At 43.0% G+C, this 16,335-nt stretch overlaps 1 protein-coding gene across 1 annotated transcript in view; it reads right to left on the minus strand.

Moving 5' to 3' along the window:
• Positions 1–16,335, minus strand: part of GRIP1 (glutamate receptor interacting protein 1) — a 660,770-nt gene that overhangs the window by 317,348 nt on the left and 327,087 nt on the right. The gene's annotated exons all lie outside the window — the stretch shown is intronic.

Below are 16,335 nucleotides of genomic sequence, written 5' to 3' on the forward strand. Positions count from 1 at the left end.
ACAAGAAGGGATGCAAGAAATACAATGCTCAAATGTCTGCGTGCTATTAGAATATAGAGCTATCTCATGTGTTGAGTTATGTCAAATGCTCTTGGAAACAGGAAAAATGGGAACAACTGTGTTCGATGGGTGGGGCATTATGCACACAATGTGTGGAAAAAAAAATGGGATGTCAGAATCACAATACATCTTCAGCAGGGCCTGGAGCTTAGGTCTGACTCTGGAATATACTGCAATTCCCCTGAACCCCTTTGGAGCTTAGGTCTGACTCTGGAATATACTGCAATTCCCCTGAACCCCTTTGAACCCCTTTGGAATGATAGCAGGTGGTGCTATCATTCGATATTTTCCCTGCTGGTGGACTTCATCATTTTAAGGAGAACCACTGAATTGCCAAAGAAGAAAAGAATAAACTCAGAGTAAACTCTGTTAAACTTTAAACAGATTAAAGCAAAACGGAATGAAAGAGAATTTAAAGCAAAAGAGATCTTTATTATGATTGTCATTAAGAAGATTAAAAATAAGAAACATTTTTGGGCTACCATTATGTTACTGTTTGTCATACACTGGATTCAGGGACTTTACTCGTGTCAAAAAAATTATCTTAGCCATTTGGAACTTTACACGCCTTACATTTTGTTTTAGGGACTGTGGGATGATACTATATTGCATAAAATCACTTGTACGGTGTTTTGGATAAAAAGTCCACTATTAAGCAGCATCCTGTCCAAGTAGGCCTGTTTACGTCCATCTACAAAGTTCTTGCCTTATTTCATCATTAGAATGAATTCCAAATAATTTACCTGCATGAACAAACAATAGAGAGCACTACTTTGTGCCAGATACTATAGTAGACAAGAAAATAATCAGATTATAATAAAGAAATAAAAATACAGGACCCCTGGGTGGCTCAGTGGTTGGGCGTCTGCCTTTGGCTCAGGGCATGATCCCGGAATCCCGGGATCCAGTCCTGCATTGGGCTCCCTGTAGGGAGCCTGCTTCTCCCTCTGTCTATGTCTCTGCCTCTCTGTGTCTCTCATGAATAAATAAATAAAATTAAAAAAAAATAAAAGAAAGAAAAACTCAACAGGGAACTCCACAACAATGTCAGTGTACTTAATGACACTGAATTGTACACTCAAAATGGTTAAAATGGCAAATTTTATGTTATGTTTATGTTTCGTGTATATTTTACCATGATTAAAAAAAAACACAAAAACGTCTTGAGAGAATTATTCATGTCAGAGTACATCAAATGGACCATGGTGAGCTAGCAATAAAGGCAGGGCCTATTCATATTATTAGTGCATGAAATGTGTTGAGGACCCGACTTTTGAACTTTTTAAAAATATGTGCTGCATTTTAGGTGTATAAGAAACCTGCTTTAATTCAAAGGACTAAGATATACAATATGGATGAGAATTAAGCATTCTTTTCATCTGGGACTCAAAGTGTCATATCCAAATGTCCCCCATCAAAGAATTTAAAACATGAAAGTAACATGGAATGACACTTGAAAAAAATAGAATTTTGATGATTCAGAAAAATCATTAAGAATTGTGCTGATATTAAATTTTATTATGATAAAGAATAATTTTTCCTTCAGGAGAGAAATCTTCCTGATTATTTATACGCCGAATAAATGTGTAGTTTCTGTGGATAAACAACACGGAAAGAGGGGAATCTGCTGTTTATTTATACGTTGCCAGTTGTGGCAAAGACTGCTAAGTGCCAAACCAATATCCCTTCTCTCCTTTTTCCTTAACATGGGACACTGCAATTTTTGGAGAGAAGGCAATATATTCAGCTGATAAACTATATATTTTCCAAGTGACTAAGTTCTGGTTAATAAGTTGTGGGTAGGGATCCCTGGGTGGCGCAGCGGTTTAGCGCCTGCCTTTGGCCCAGGCGCGATCCTGGAGATCCGGGATCGAGTCCCACGTCGGGCTCCCGGTGCATGGAGCCTGCTTCTCCCTCTGCCTGTGTCTCTGCCTCTCTCTCTCTCTCTCTCTCTCTCTGTGACTATCATAAATTAAAAAAAAAAAAAAGTTGTGGGTAGAAGTTTTTGGATGGGACTTCTGGGGGAAACTCCTTTAAAAAAAAGAAGGCTGATACCTTTAAAAAAGAGGGGTTTCCCTTATCCTTCTTCCTCCCTGCGAATTAAGTGAGATGAACAAAGATTCGGCAGCTGTTTTGAGGCCCCCAGGCAATAACCACATAATAACGATGTCTGAGCAAGGAAAAAATAGAAGGTGCTTGGGTCCCACTGGAGGCTCATGGCATCGTCATGTGTGGATGGTCAAACTCTAAAATTCTTGTCCAGGAGAAAAAGAATCAACTAATTTTTTTAAAGCCAGTATCTCAGGGTCTTTATTACAACTAGCAGCTGTCTACAATTTTTAACTAACCTATCAAGTAATAGGAATAAAATGGAAATGACATTTGACTGAAAGAAGAGAACCCTTTTCCAATTTTAACCGAAGTGCCTTGTAGGGTGGTTAACCTCATTGCACAACATGGAGTCGTTCCTTTCATGACATTTCTGAGGTTAGTACGTTGAGAGTCACGGCAGTCTCACTGCAGGGCATCACTCTCAACACAAGATGCTTATTGCTGTTCACCAGGAGAGAGGTGGTCTACGTAAGCTGCAGCTAGGCGAGGCACAAAGGAAACGTGTGGCCCACACAGCAGAAATAGCAGGAATCAAAGTTGCTTGCTTTGTAAATCCTGGGATCTGAATGGTATATATATGCGAAGCTCTCAGAGGTCTAGTATAATAAAATTCCTATTTTAATTACAGCAGCATACTTAACGCGCTATCATTAAGGTGGTGTCGGCAATTACTTTTTTACAACCTTATTTTCCAGAGAATAATAAAAACGTGTTTGGGACTGATACCTTGGCCTGAAAGGTGGCATTCAGCTCTCCACCCACATGCCTTTTCTTGCTTCTGACAAATTGGAAGACAGCCTGAGCTGTGCTCCCTTGTAACTGTGGAAGAGAAGATTCTAAATGAACAGGCCTCCAAATTACTTTGCCTTTGATTGTCTGAAATTCAGGTCTGTGAACTGTCAGGGGTGATCGCTGCTGTCATGTTTCAGGATGAGAATTGTGGTTTCTACGGTAACAAAGGCTCAAAATGATTAATGCTTAAAAATGAAAATCACCCCTCTGAACTGTACTTTACAGAGGGAAACCACAGTCGTGATATAGAAGCGTTAATTTTCTTGGCACAGAAACAGAACGATCTGCAAGGAACAAAATAAGCAAGAGATTTAAAGAGATCAACTCAGATTTTCGTGAGAATAAGATTTTACTTCAGATATGGAACTCCCCAATGATGGATGGGAATAAACACCTAAGTTTGTGACTAGTGGGAAGAAAGTTGTAAAAACAGAGCAAAAGGGCAATATTAGAAAATTCGTTATTAAAAAGGAGTATCACTGAAAGAATTGAGGCTTAAGGAAGAGTGAAATCTCTTTATAATAAGATTGATAGTGTATGGGAGGCTGCATATCATGGCAAAGTTCGGTTATAATAGCAAATATATAGTTGATATGAGGATTAAATTTATTGATCACTGACTATGGACATGCCTGTTGATAACATTCTAACATGTAGGAACTCATTTAGCGCTAATGGCAATCCTACGAGGTACATACTTCTATTATTCCCATTTCACAGATGTGGAAACTGATGGCAAGAGATGCAATGGGCAGTAAGACGCAGAGCCTCTTGCGTTCTTCTTGGGACTATTTCAGGGAGCATGATTTGCCCCGGGTGGTGTGCAAAAACGATTGAGCAGTAAGCTGTACAATAACGGGCTTCCGTGGCTTTACAAAAGAAAGAAAGGCAGGTTTTAAGATACTCAGACAGCAATTAAAAGCTTATGTTTGTAATGATAAACTGATAACAGGAATTTTCCAAGGAGCAGTTGAAAAGATGGGGAAGGAGACCAAACTCTGAAGTAAAGAAAAGCTATGGATGAGTGGGAAATATCAGAAAGGGAGACAAAACATGAGAGACTCCTAACTCTGGGAAACAAACTAAGGGTGGTGGAAGGGGAGGTGGGCGGGGGGTGGGGATGACTGGGTGACGGGCACTGAGGGGGGCACCTGATGGGATGAGCACTGGGTGTTATTCTATATGTTGACAAATTGAACACCAATAAAAAATTTAAAAAGAAAAAAAAAAAAAAGAAAAGCTATGGAAACAAACTCCCTAAAGGAGACCACAGAGGCAGTAATAAAAACCTCCAGTTGCCCAGCAGCGGTGGTGACAGGGGAGCCAGACGTACTTTGTGACTCATTCTCTATTGCCTGGAGTCATTCTAAGACTCCTTGATGACAAAAGGGAAAATCTGATCAAATTTGGTAGGAAGATAAAAAGTTCAAGTGGCAGCAGGAGAATAAGGAAAAGAAAAAAAGGGACAGAAGTGACAGGAGGGGAGAAAATCTAAGAACAGAGGTGGCAGGAAGGGTGAGAGGAAGGTGCCAGGGGAAGGAGACCTTCAAGAAGCTGTCTGAGGAAGCAGGCCAAGTGAGGAAGACTGAAGAAAGAGGGCGGCCATCCATCCTCAGTGGCAGGACTTCCAGATACAAGAGCTGCCATTACCACCACAAGGCCTTTCATCATCCTGTTTCTTATCAGTTTTCTGCATGAATCCATCCCCCAGGGAATAAGCTCCAGCATGACACAGGAAGTACAGGCTTCCCCTTCCACTCCCAGCTCACCAGGAAGCTGGTCCTGAGGATGGGACACAGTTATGAAAGAGGAGAAATCTTGGCACACACATGGGATGCGCATCCAGGAAAAGGACAGGGAAGGTGATTGTATATTCTAAGTATTGGAATTGATACTTAGCTGCTGCTAAAACTCCATGGGGGAAAAACAAAGCTATTCAAAAAATTTAAAGAGACCCAGTAAAGAGGTGTGTTAGGTAGATGGGCTGGTGTCATAAAGGTGTCTTGACATGAGATGAGATTCACTGTGGCGTTTTTGGGGAGAGATGTCTTCACGTTGCCTATACATCAGTGCTCCCCTTGGCGGTCGGTGGCCTCGTGAGGCTCTTTGTTGCTGTTGCTAAAACACCTACATCCTAGCAGTCATGGAGCCTTGTCAAGTGTCAACTATTCATCAGGAATTTTCAGGTAGAGCTGCAAAGCAGCAAGGAAGACTAATCTTTGAAAAGTTGACCATGATCACGCGTGCATCACCATCACAGTGCTGCTGCACAGGTGCTTGCCTGCTTTGGTGGCAGTTATCTGTGTCTGACTGCTTCTTTTTGTCTAGGTGCTGCAAGCTGTCCTCTATTTGACCTCTAGCGATCCCCAGGATACTCTTGGTTTCTTTGACACACTCTCCCTTCATAAAACCACCTCATTACTCCTTATTTCGCTAGTCATTCCAGCCTAATTTCTCTCTCCCTCTTCCTCTCCCTTCAACCCCATATCCCTCTTGAGATTATTTTTAAAAGCTAACATATTGTCATGCTCTTTGTCCTGTCTCGGACCTATTTCGTTAGTCTCTTGTCCATCCTCTCACAAATACTTAATCATCACCCGCCATGTGTCAGGAACGCCAGGTGTGGCATTCAGGACATCACCAGGAACGAGGCTGACTGATTTTATGTCCTCATGGTGTTTAAATTCTAGTTGAGAAAGCAGACAACAAACAGGAGATTCTTTCATAAAGTTGTGACAGTGTACTACAAAAGAAAAGTGCAGACTGCAAAGACAGCAGCACCTACCAATGGGAGCTGACCTGCTGCAGGAAGGAGAAGGGAAGAGTTTTGGGGGAAATCCATTCCGGGTGCCCAAGGGCCCCATGACTGCAAGAACACACGGGAGAGTCAAGTAGGGGTGTCTGAGTACTGGAAAGAAGCACAGAGACAAGTGAGAGGGAAGAGATGGAGAAAAGAGCTGGGAGGCAGGCAGAGGTCAGAACGTGAGAGCCTTGCAAGTTCAAGATTCGATTTAAAAAAAAATTTTTTTTAATTCCAAGAACAATATGAAGCTGTTATAGGATTTCAAGCAGGACTAAAAGGAAAGGTCCACTGTATATTTTGAGAAAGATCATTTCTGTAACAGGAAGAAGATGGATCAGAATTAGGAAGAGGAGGGGCACCTGGGTGGCTCAGTTGGTTAAGTGGCTGCCTTTGGCTCAGGTCATCATCCCGGGGTCCTGGGATGGAGCCCCACATCAGGCTCCCTGCTAAGCCTCTCCCTCTCCTTCTGCCACTCCCCCTGCTTGTGCTTGCTCTCTCTCTCTCTCTTTCTCTTTCAATCTGTCAAATAATAATTTAAAAAATCTTAAAAAAAGAATTAGGAAGCGGGAACATAGGGAGAACTCTAGGAAGCCATGGTGGTAAGTCTAGGGGAGAGATAATGGGTGGTAGCAGTGGGAATGAATGGAAATGTGTGGGAGTAAGTTATATTAATTATGGGAATAAAGATGACTAATAAATGCCTTTGATGTTTCTCCTATTGCAATAACCTGAAGGCGTTAAATTGTCAAGATGGAAGCTTACGTTCCCATGCTGCCTTCTCCGCTCGTGCTAGAAACCCATCCTGCCAATTCCTCCTTCACATATTCAATGTTCTTCTCTCATTTATTTTGTTCAGAAGTTCCTTGGCAACTTTGATCCTTGACCAAAAGAGCCTCAGATATTTGTTCATAGATTGACAATGATTAGTAAGTCATGTCATGTCATGATTAGTAAGTCGGTATACATCCTAGTGACTACACACATTGGCTCTACAATTTGCTTGGATCTCGATGAATTTCTGTGCTAAAGGGCTCACGACACTGAAGTCACTAAAGAAGCACATTGTCTACTATAACACCCGCCAAAGGGAAAACTAAGATTAGTAAGTAGATAATAACAATTATTATTAACATCTACTGAATACTAAGAAGTACATCAGGTATTTTAGGTTGATTATCTGATTTATTATTTTTTTAATTTTATTTTTTTAAAGATTTATTTATTTATTCACGGAAGACAGAGAGAGAAAGAGAGAGAGAGAGAGAGGCAGAGACACAGGCAGAGGGAGAAGCAGGCTCCATGCAGGGAGCCTGACGTGGGACTCGATCCTGGGTCTCCAGGATCACTCCCTGGGCTGAAGGCGGCGCCAAACCACTGAGCCACCCGGGCTGCCCTGATTATCTGATTTAAACCTCACAGAAATCCTATGAGGTGGGTTGTGTAATTTATCTCCATTGTACCTACTGGGGCTCAGAAAAGCAAAGTAATTTGCACAAAGAAACAGTGAATGGTGGAGCCAGTAAGTAGCCTGACTCTGCCACTAATTTACCTAGCTACTAAAGTACTATACAGCTCACAAGAAGAGGCTTGATCTTCTAAAGGAATTATAAGTTGTAAGTCCCATATACCAGTTAAGGGTGTTACTGAGATGTCCCAGTCTTGGTGGTACGCATATTTGTCGAACTGACTGTTGGGATTATCATAACGTGACTACATCTCTGTACTGGTTCTCTTTCTGGGTCAGAGGTCGTTGAATAGTCACTAATTCCCGCTTTCTGGTCTATACACCCAGCCCCATCATGTTCTGGAATTCAGTCAAGAGAGATTTAAGGAACAATATTGGATCAATTTTGTTCTTCATGGAAAAATCAGCATCTAGCCAATCTTCCTATAAGTCTGCTGAGTCTCAGTCCTCAGGAACTAGCCTCTACCTGCTACTGGAGCCCCATCTTCTTCATACACGAATTCTTGGGACTGATTTTTTTCTGGGCCTCTGCTCTGGTAGAAAGCCTAGTATTTCTAGGAATGAGATCCTGCCTTTTCCAGCTCTGAGTCCCGGCGTGTTATCAAGGCTCTGTTTTTTTTTTTTTTTTAAGATTTATTTATTTATTCATTTATTCATGATTGACAGAGAGACAGAGAGAGGCAGAGGGAGAAGCAGGCTCCATGCAGGGAGCCCGACGTGGGACTCGATCCCAGGACTCCAGGATCGCACCCTGGGCAAAGGCAGGCACTAAACCACTGAGCCACCCAGGAATCCCCTATCAAGGCTCTTCTAACAGATGTCCCAGATGTGAACTGAGAGACCCTCAAACATTGCCATGTCAAGAGACCTGGTGGCTGGGCACAGTTGGACCCCAATGATGAATATGTCTGTTTGTTGCCATAATCTCTGCTGTGTTTTCTGCTTGCCCTTCCTAACCCCCCAGCACCCTTTAACAGGAAAGACCTCATCCCAGACCACTTTCTCTCAGTTTGTTCTAGTCATCTGAGTGTAACTGGGTCATCCCTAGCTCTGTCAGAGCCTATGAAATATAAGTGATACAAACAACAGTGTCAGGGTCCATGTAGGGTTCCTGACTTCAACAAAGGGATGTCAGGACTGTAGTCAACCAGCTTCTCTCCCAGAACCTGAACTGTGGCCAGCAAAAATTTCTGGCTCCTGGCCCAGAACAATGAAGGGTTGAAACTTGAGTTCTAATGCCAAGAGTGCTTTTAACTCATTTAAGATGTTGGAAGAATCACTTAGCCTTCTGTTGATTCATCCCATTATAAGGATACACGGTCAAAATACAAGGAGGTGAAGAGGACTCTATTTTCACAATCAAAGTTATACCTATAAGATCCGTTAATATTTATTGAGCACTAATGTGCCAGGCATTGTGTGAAATGCTTTAGATAATTATCTCTTTTAATTCTCACAACAATACAATGACTAGCTATTATAATTATCTTGATATTACACAAGAACAATTGAGTTTGGAGAGATGAGCTAACTTGCCTGGGATCAAGAACTGGGACTCAGGGGCCAGCCAGAGCCATCATTCCCAACCTGGTGGAAGGAAGGGCTCATGTTTGCCGGCCAGATGCACTACACAGATATGGACACCTACATTTTAAATGTATGCAGATTTAAATTTCAAAGCTAGAAATGTAAAGAAATTAGTTTTTTAAAACGTCCAAATTTGACCCAGGCTTGTCGAACCCGTAAGAAAAAGGTTTGATGACGAAGAATCATGCTCAAAGAAAAACAGCCTCCCCTCTTCAGTTAAACTGTTCATGGTTCTCTTTTTTATATATTTTTTTAATTTTTTATTTTTATGGTTCTCTTTTTTAAAGAAGATGCAACATCTGTCCCTCTAATAGGAATAAAAGAGGATTATTCTGAATCAATTTATTGTCTTAGGTGCTTTCTGTGTAGTGTATCTATCAATGATGAAAACTTAACAAGACTTTTTTACTTAAGAAGTACTTAAAGGGATCTCTGGGTGGCACAGCGGTTTGGCGCCTGCCTTTGGCCCAGGGCGTGATCCTGGAGATCCGGGATCGAATCCCATGTCGGGCTCCCGGTGCATGGAGCCTGCTTCTCCCTCTGCCTGTGTCTCTGCCTCTCTCTCTCTCTCTCTGTGACTATCATAAATAAATAAAATTTTTTAAAAAAAGTACTTAAAAATCCTTTATTTCAGAGGGACATCTCCAGAGCCTGTCCTTAAAGAAAGTCCTCTGATTATGTTTTTCATTTTCTTTATTTGTATCTACTTCCTACCTTAAAAATCTGCAGGACAAATAAGACAACTACCTAAAAGATCAACAGATTCACAGGAAAATGCGAGGAGAAAGTAAAACCAATCACTTAAGAAAGTTAACCGGGGTTGAAATGCCAAAGATACAAGATAGTCGCACTAACAGTGCAGGGCTAGACCACCGCTGTGCAACAGAAGTGTGAGCCACATGTGCAATTTTAAATATTCTGTAGTCACATTTATAGAAAAATCTAAACGTGTGTGAAATGAATTTTAGTGACGTTTTATTTAATCCAATATCGAGAAGTCATCTCCCCATGCAATCAGTCTAAAAGGTATTCAGAAGACATTCCGTATCTTATTAAAGTTCATTGAAATTACATATATAAGACATCTATGTTGTGTATATAATATATATACACACACATGCTAAGACTTGGAATCTGGTATGTATTTTTCACTTACAGCACATCTCAATTTGTTTTTTTCTTTTTTTTTATAAATTTATTTTTTATTGGTGTTCAATTTGCCAACATATAAAATAATACCCAGTGCTCATCCCATCAAATGCCCCCCTCAGTGCCCGCCACACAGTTACCCCCACCCCCTGCCCACCTCCCCTTCCACCACCCTTAGTTCGTTTCCCAGAGTTAGGAGTCTCTCATGTTCTGTCTCCCTCTCTGACATTTCCCACTCATTTTTTCTCCTTTTCCCCTTTATTCCCTTTCACTATTTTTTATATTCCCCAAATGAATGAGACCATATAATGTTTGTCCTTCTCCGATTGACTTACTTCACTCAGCATAACACCCTCCAGTTCCATCCACGTCAAAGCAAATGGTGGGTATTTGTCATTTCTAATGACAGCACATCTCAATTTGGACCAAGCACATTCTGGAGACTGTTATGGCCCATGTGGCCAGTGGCTGTGGTACCAGACAGCAAAGAGCTACAGCATCACAAAGCTGAATATTCTTATAGTTTATTTTCTTTTTTTTCTTCCAGTTTCTAAAACATCACGGCTTCCTATCTTCAGAGAAGAGCTAGCTCCCTCCTCACCCGTTTCTTCCCTGGCACCTTCCCCTTTCCTGGCTTCCCATCCTCTCCATCAATTCTTTACTAAACCCACACTAGAAAAAAACGGTTTCCTGTCAACAGATCACAATACAGAAGGAATTATATACCACTGTACCCTTTTCCCTCTGCTTTATACGCACCGAGGTTATTTCCCTGCTCTTGTATTATTTTATTTTCAGATATCTTGCCTTTGATTTATAAGGGCTGCCAGCTTTTTTTATGGGTTTCCTGCTGAAAACTCCAGAAAGGGTTTCTTCCGTGAGAGGGGTGACTCTTGTTTCTGATAGTAACTGTGTCCATTTGCATTTTTCTTCTAGAAGCCTCTGCAACTCATCTTTTGTTTCAGAGAAGTTGAGAGGTTCATTATAAATGAACTGCTAATGAAGTAGTTTCCGTGGGGCCCCTGGGTGGCTCAGTCTGTTGAGCATCTGCCTTGGGCTCAGGTCATGATCCTGGGGTCCCCGGATCGAGCCCCGCATCAGGCTCATTGCTCGGTGGGTGGAGTCTCCTTCTCCCTCTCCCTCTGCCTCGCACCTCAGTGCTCTCTCAAATAAATAAATAAAATCTTAAAAAAAAAAAAAAAAGGAATAGTTTCCAAAGGAAAGCTGCAGCAGTAAGGGGTATCAGAATGACAGCCAGCCAGAGAGCAGGGTCTCAGTGACAAATGGACACCAGACAGATACGTTTGCTCATGATCATGAAGGCACTGGGATGAAGTTGCCTAGAGGAACTGTGCTCCCCAGAGGGTGTCCCGACCAAACCACCAACCCCTCTGCAAGGAGGACCGATTATTACGGGAAGATAATTAGAAAGTCAAGAAAAAACAAACAAACAAACAAGCATCCCATTTCCAAGCTGATACTGAAGAAAGGTTAATTGCAAATGAGGCAATAAACAGGATTTGCGCTATTTGGATAAAACGGATCCGTGGTCATGTCTGGTGTCTCACACGATACACAGCTGACCCAGAAAAATACACAAACCTTAGTGTGTAAGTGTGAGATGGCACGGGAAATGGAAATCAGGAGCATCGGAAGGAATGGCTGCTTTCCCCTAGATGATAATAGGAGGAGACTGCAGAGCTGAGAAATGGAAAGGGCAAGGGAAACACGAAAAGGTGATAAAGAATAAAAAGGGAACGCCTGCCACTTTATTATCTATATTTTTTCTATTATTTAAAAATAATAGTTCAAGGTAGTTAAGGACTGGTGGAGGTGGGGGTAAACTAGTCAGCTTAAGAATTGAATTCAGGACCCCTGGGTGGCTCAGTGGTTGAGCACCTCCCTTTGGCTCAAGTCGTGACCCTGGGGTCCTGGGATCGAGTCCTGCATGGGGATCCTGCAGGGAGCTTGCTTCTCCCTCTGCCTGTGTCTCTGCCTCTCTCTCTGTGTGTCTCTCATGAATAAATAAATAAAATCTTAAAAAAAAAAAAAGAATTAAATTCAGATCGAGAAAAGAGCAGTATAGGCCTTTCTGTGAACAGAACACTTAACGTCTAGGTGACAAGGGAGCTTTTCAATGCGCCACTGCGCTACCAGCTTCCTCTGTTAGACTTTGCAAATAAATAGGCCAATAAGAGATGTCCACTTCTCCAGGCAAACAAGTGGGCCTCAAAACCACACTGTGTGAGAAAGGAATGAGGAGACCAAGAACTGGTCCGAGGCCGGAACGCAGAGGTTGCACCTCTCCACCCTATCTGCACCCCAGGGCTCAGCATAGTGCCTGGCACGCAGCAGGTGCTCATTCAATACTTGTCAAAAATATTTTGGGGCCGTGGCTACAGCTGCAGTTTACTCCGAGGTCGATTTCCGTCCCCAGATACGTGGGGGTAGAAAACAATGTAGAGAACCCCTGGCTTAGTGTCGAGGCTCCCAAAGGTGGGGGGTGAAGACTCGGTGGCAACAGGAGTCCTGCTGTGCTCTGAGCTGGTGGAGTGACCCCCCTCCACAAAAAAAAAATAAAAGCCTTTATCAGAGTAGAGGTCACAAGGAAGAACCCGAGGAAAAGCCAAGGTATGATCGGTATGAGCAGATCTGGGGATCTGGAGCCTGGGGCCTGGGAGAAGCCAGTGCACCTGCCAGAGTAGAAGGGGGCCCGGCCCTGCGTGGGGGGGTGGGGTGAAGGCTATACATCACATACACTTCTTATCTGGGGTAGATCGGGCACTTGATGTTACCAAGGCCTTGGGGATCCCGTCCTCGAGTGTCTAGGGTGTTGTGCAAGCTCCCCCACCCCAAAGAACGGGGACCAGGAGGGGAAAGAAAGTCAAAGGTCTGTAACAAAACCAGACAACGTACATGGGGGTAAGATTAGTGTGTTAACAAGCTAATCCGTCTTCTGCTCGGAGTCATTGGTTCCCAAGGGATTGTCACCAGGCATGGAGACACAGAATCATCACGGAGGGCCTTTTCCCCATGACCTGTTGAAGTGGAAGGAGGCAAATTCTCACTACCAGTAGTTTCCACTTTCCAGTAGAAAAAACACAGACACTATAGCTTTGTAGACGTTCCTGCCCTTACCTATGGTAACAGCTCTTTCTTTCTCAGGTACCTTTAGTCGCTTTCTATGTCATATAAAAATATTATCTTCATCTCATAAACATGCTCCCAGGAGACTCACCTAGCTCCTGTTCTTCCAGGTGTGACGATGGAAAAGTTACCGACATTGGAAATTAATATGCGGACAAATGCATAAAAACATTAAAAATGACATGATCATTGCTTAGTTCCGTTCTTACCCTATGTCCCTCTTTCCCCTTCATTTCTCACCGATGCATTTATCAAGATGGGCCTCTACTTCTGAAAAAAAAAAAAAAGTACATTCCTACTAAAGAATAGCCTTCCCTTTCCTCTTCATGCCTTCTCCAATCATTTAATTCTTTCCCTCATTCATGGCTCACCCCTTCTTGGGGACAGGTGCCTGAAAGATAATAAAGAGCACAGGGCCCCATCTGCCCTCTACAGAATTGCTTTACTGGTTTTCTGGTTCTCTTGCTCCTAGACTGCTCAGCAGATTCCTGCCGTCTTATTTGTCTCCCTGGCTTGGGGTCCTACTGTACATTCTGACCTGCAAGATCTGTCTGAGCGAGAGTCCCTGATTGGGACTGGGTTGTTAAACTCACTGCAGACCTCGATGCTGACCCTTCCTCCCAGACCCCATCCCTCCCCAGGAAAGCCTGCCTCCCCCTCCCTCCTCCACCCATGCATCTCGTTTTTGCCTCAGCATCTCCTTCTCCATAGACAACTCAGTACCACCCAGACCCTGAGACTATCTAAAGGTTATCTCTCCTCATCCTTGAGCAACACATCCATCATAATTTAGTTGCATATGCAGAAATCCTACCCGATTATATTATAAACAGTTCTATTAGTGCTGCTGACAATTACTAAATGCATAGTACTGTGTGGCTATATATCACCAGCAGGAGATTAATGAATTGGGCTTCCAGTTCTAACAAAGTCATTTTGGTCCTATAAAAGGCAAAAGTAGGAAGTGCTGCATTGCAGGGACCACCTGAATGTCAGGGACAATGCATTTCATGCATCGCCTGACAGCTGTATCTGAAAGGATCGCTCCATCACACGAGGAGCACAGATAGTGAAGAACATCAAAAGCTTCTATTGCTCCCAGGTGGCAAAGCTACCAAATTACCTCTACAGGAAGTCTGACCAGAACATATATACGCTAGTCTGTAAAAATGATTGCAGTTTTCCAGAATCAGCATTCAGACAGAGTCAGTAAAGCCCAGCAGAAAATATACAAATGACTCACAGATGATTTATATAGAGAACAGAAGACCTCCCCGGTTTGGCCAAGACTGTAGATAAATCAAAGCCTTGGGAAGGCAAGATATGTGGGGGTAAATGATAAGTGAGGAATCACACAGTGAATGGGAAGGAAAAACAGGCTGATCAATAAATGCATTCATTTGACGTTTATTTTGTGCCCAGGAGGTCCCAGGTAGTTCGCTAGGAATTACAGAAATAAAAATGGACAAGATGGTATTTTTCTTCTTATGAAGCTCATGTTGCCGAGATGAACACATAAATAAAGCGCATTGTAAGAGATGGTAAGTGCTGTAATAGAATTAATTCTGCAAGTCCTTATGGAGCAGAGAGAAAGGACTAAAACCTAACTGCACCCAGCAAGCGGATGTCACCTTTGAATGTATCTGAAAAAGGAGGAAGACTTGCCCTGCGGAGGTACAGGGACATCTCAAACTGTAAGAAGGGTTGAAAATGTCCAAGGAAGGAAGAAGAGATAATAAAACGCCCTGGACAGGGCCAGTTAGGAGCAGGACACACAGAGGCCTCCGATCCCAGAAGCCCAAGAGGAGGGATGTTCAGCGATCACAGTGCGGGCAGCAGGGTCAGAAGCAGCAGAGCCGAGCCACTGCGATCCTGGGCTCCATCACCCAACACACCCAGCCAGAGACACCTGCTACTCTGCTGCCGTCGACTAAACTGAATGCTTAAAATTTAAGAAGGGTAAATTTATTCACTTGAAGTTAATTCTCAAATGTGTGAGCTTGGACTCTCTCACAAAATAAACAGACCAGGGCCAGAAAGAAAAGACCAATCCCACGTTGGCAGGATCTGCTGGCTGTCGTGTGTGCCAAATTCAAAACAAAGCTAAAAGGGACGAGGAACATCGGCAATCTTCTTGCTTGAGAAATAAACAACGCTGTTGAAAGGTAGAGCTTAGCTTAGAAGAGAAAGGAATGTCTGTAAAAAGAGCTAGAAGGAAATTTAAAAATGGACAAACATCCCCAAAGTCACTGATTTGCATCACTGTCATGGACACATTGGGTATTCTGTAGCCTTGCCACTCAAAATGTGGTTCTCGGATCAGCAGCAGCTGCATGGCCTGGAAGCCTGTTAGGGGATGAAGACTCTTGGGCTGCACCTGGGATCTGTAGAATCAGAATCTGGAATTTATTAAGATCCCTGTATGAATCAAGCATACACTGACGTTTGAGAAGAGTATTTCTCCAGAACTGGGGTAACCGTCTGTGCCACAAGGAGGGCAGGGGAGCTCCCGCTCAGGCACTCAGTAGCCACACACCCTTCTCCAACTCCGGTCCTCAGGGACCTCTTGTGACTCCTCAATTTGAAACCCTGCAGGTCTGTCTGAGTTTTCCCTGGAACGCCGCAGGACACCCAAGTTACCGATATGCCTACACCACCGTGGCTAAAAGAAAAAGAATATGATTATCTCATCAAAGTAGTATCTTACTAAGGTGTAAAGGGCTGATTGGATTAACATCCTCAGCAAGTATTGACATTTTAAGGGTATTTGTTAATCTGAATGGATTTCTTTTTTTTCTTTTTTTTTTTTATTTAAATTTTTTTTTAAATTTTTATTTATTTATGATAGTCACACAGAGAGAGAGAGAGAGGCAGAGACACAGGCAGAGGGAGAAGCAGGCTCCATGCACCGGGAGCCCGACGTGGGATTCGATCCCGGGTCTCCAGGATCGCGCCCTGGGCCAAAGGCAGGCGCCAAACCGCTGCGCCACCCAGGGATCCCTCTGAATGGATTTCTAATTGGTAGTCTACGGGAAAGAGATCTTTTTGAGATGGGAAGGCTTCCAGGTATGTGCTCTCCCTGCCTGCTGCAGACTACGGCTAGCAGAACAATAAATCATTACAATCCACTTATGGGCCAAATAGTATTATGATAAATTAAACTACCCTCATCTGAGTTATGGAAATGATGGTGATGACAGGCTAAGCCCACTAGCTAAGA

This window comes from Canis lupus, chromosome 10 (genome assembly GCF_011100685.1).
Source record: "Canis lupus familiaris isolate Mischka breed German Shepherd chromosome 10, alternate assembly UU_Cfam_GSD_1.0, whole genome shotgun sequence".
Classification (NCBI taxonomy): Eukaryota; Metazoa; Chordata; class Mammalia; order Carnivora; family Canidae; genus Canis; species Canis lupus.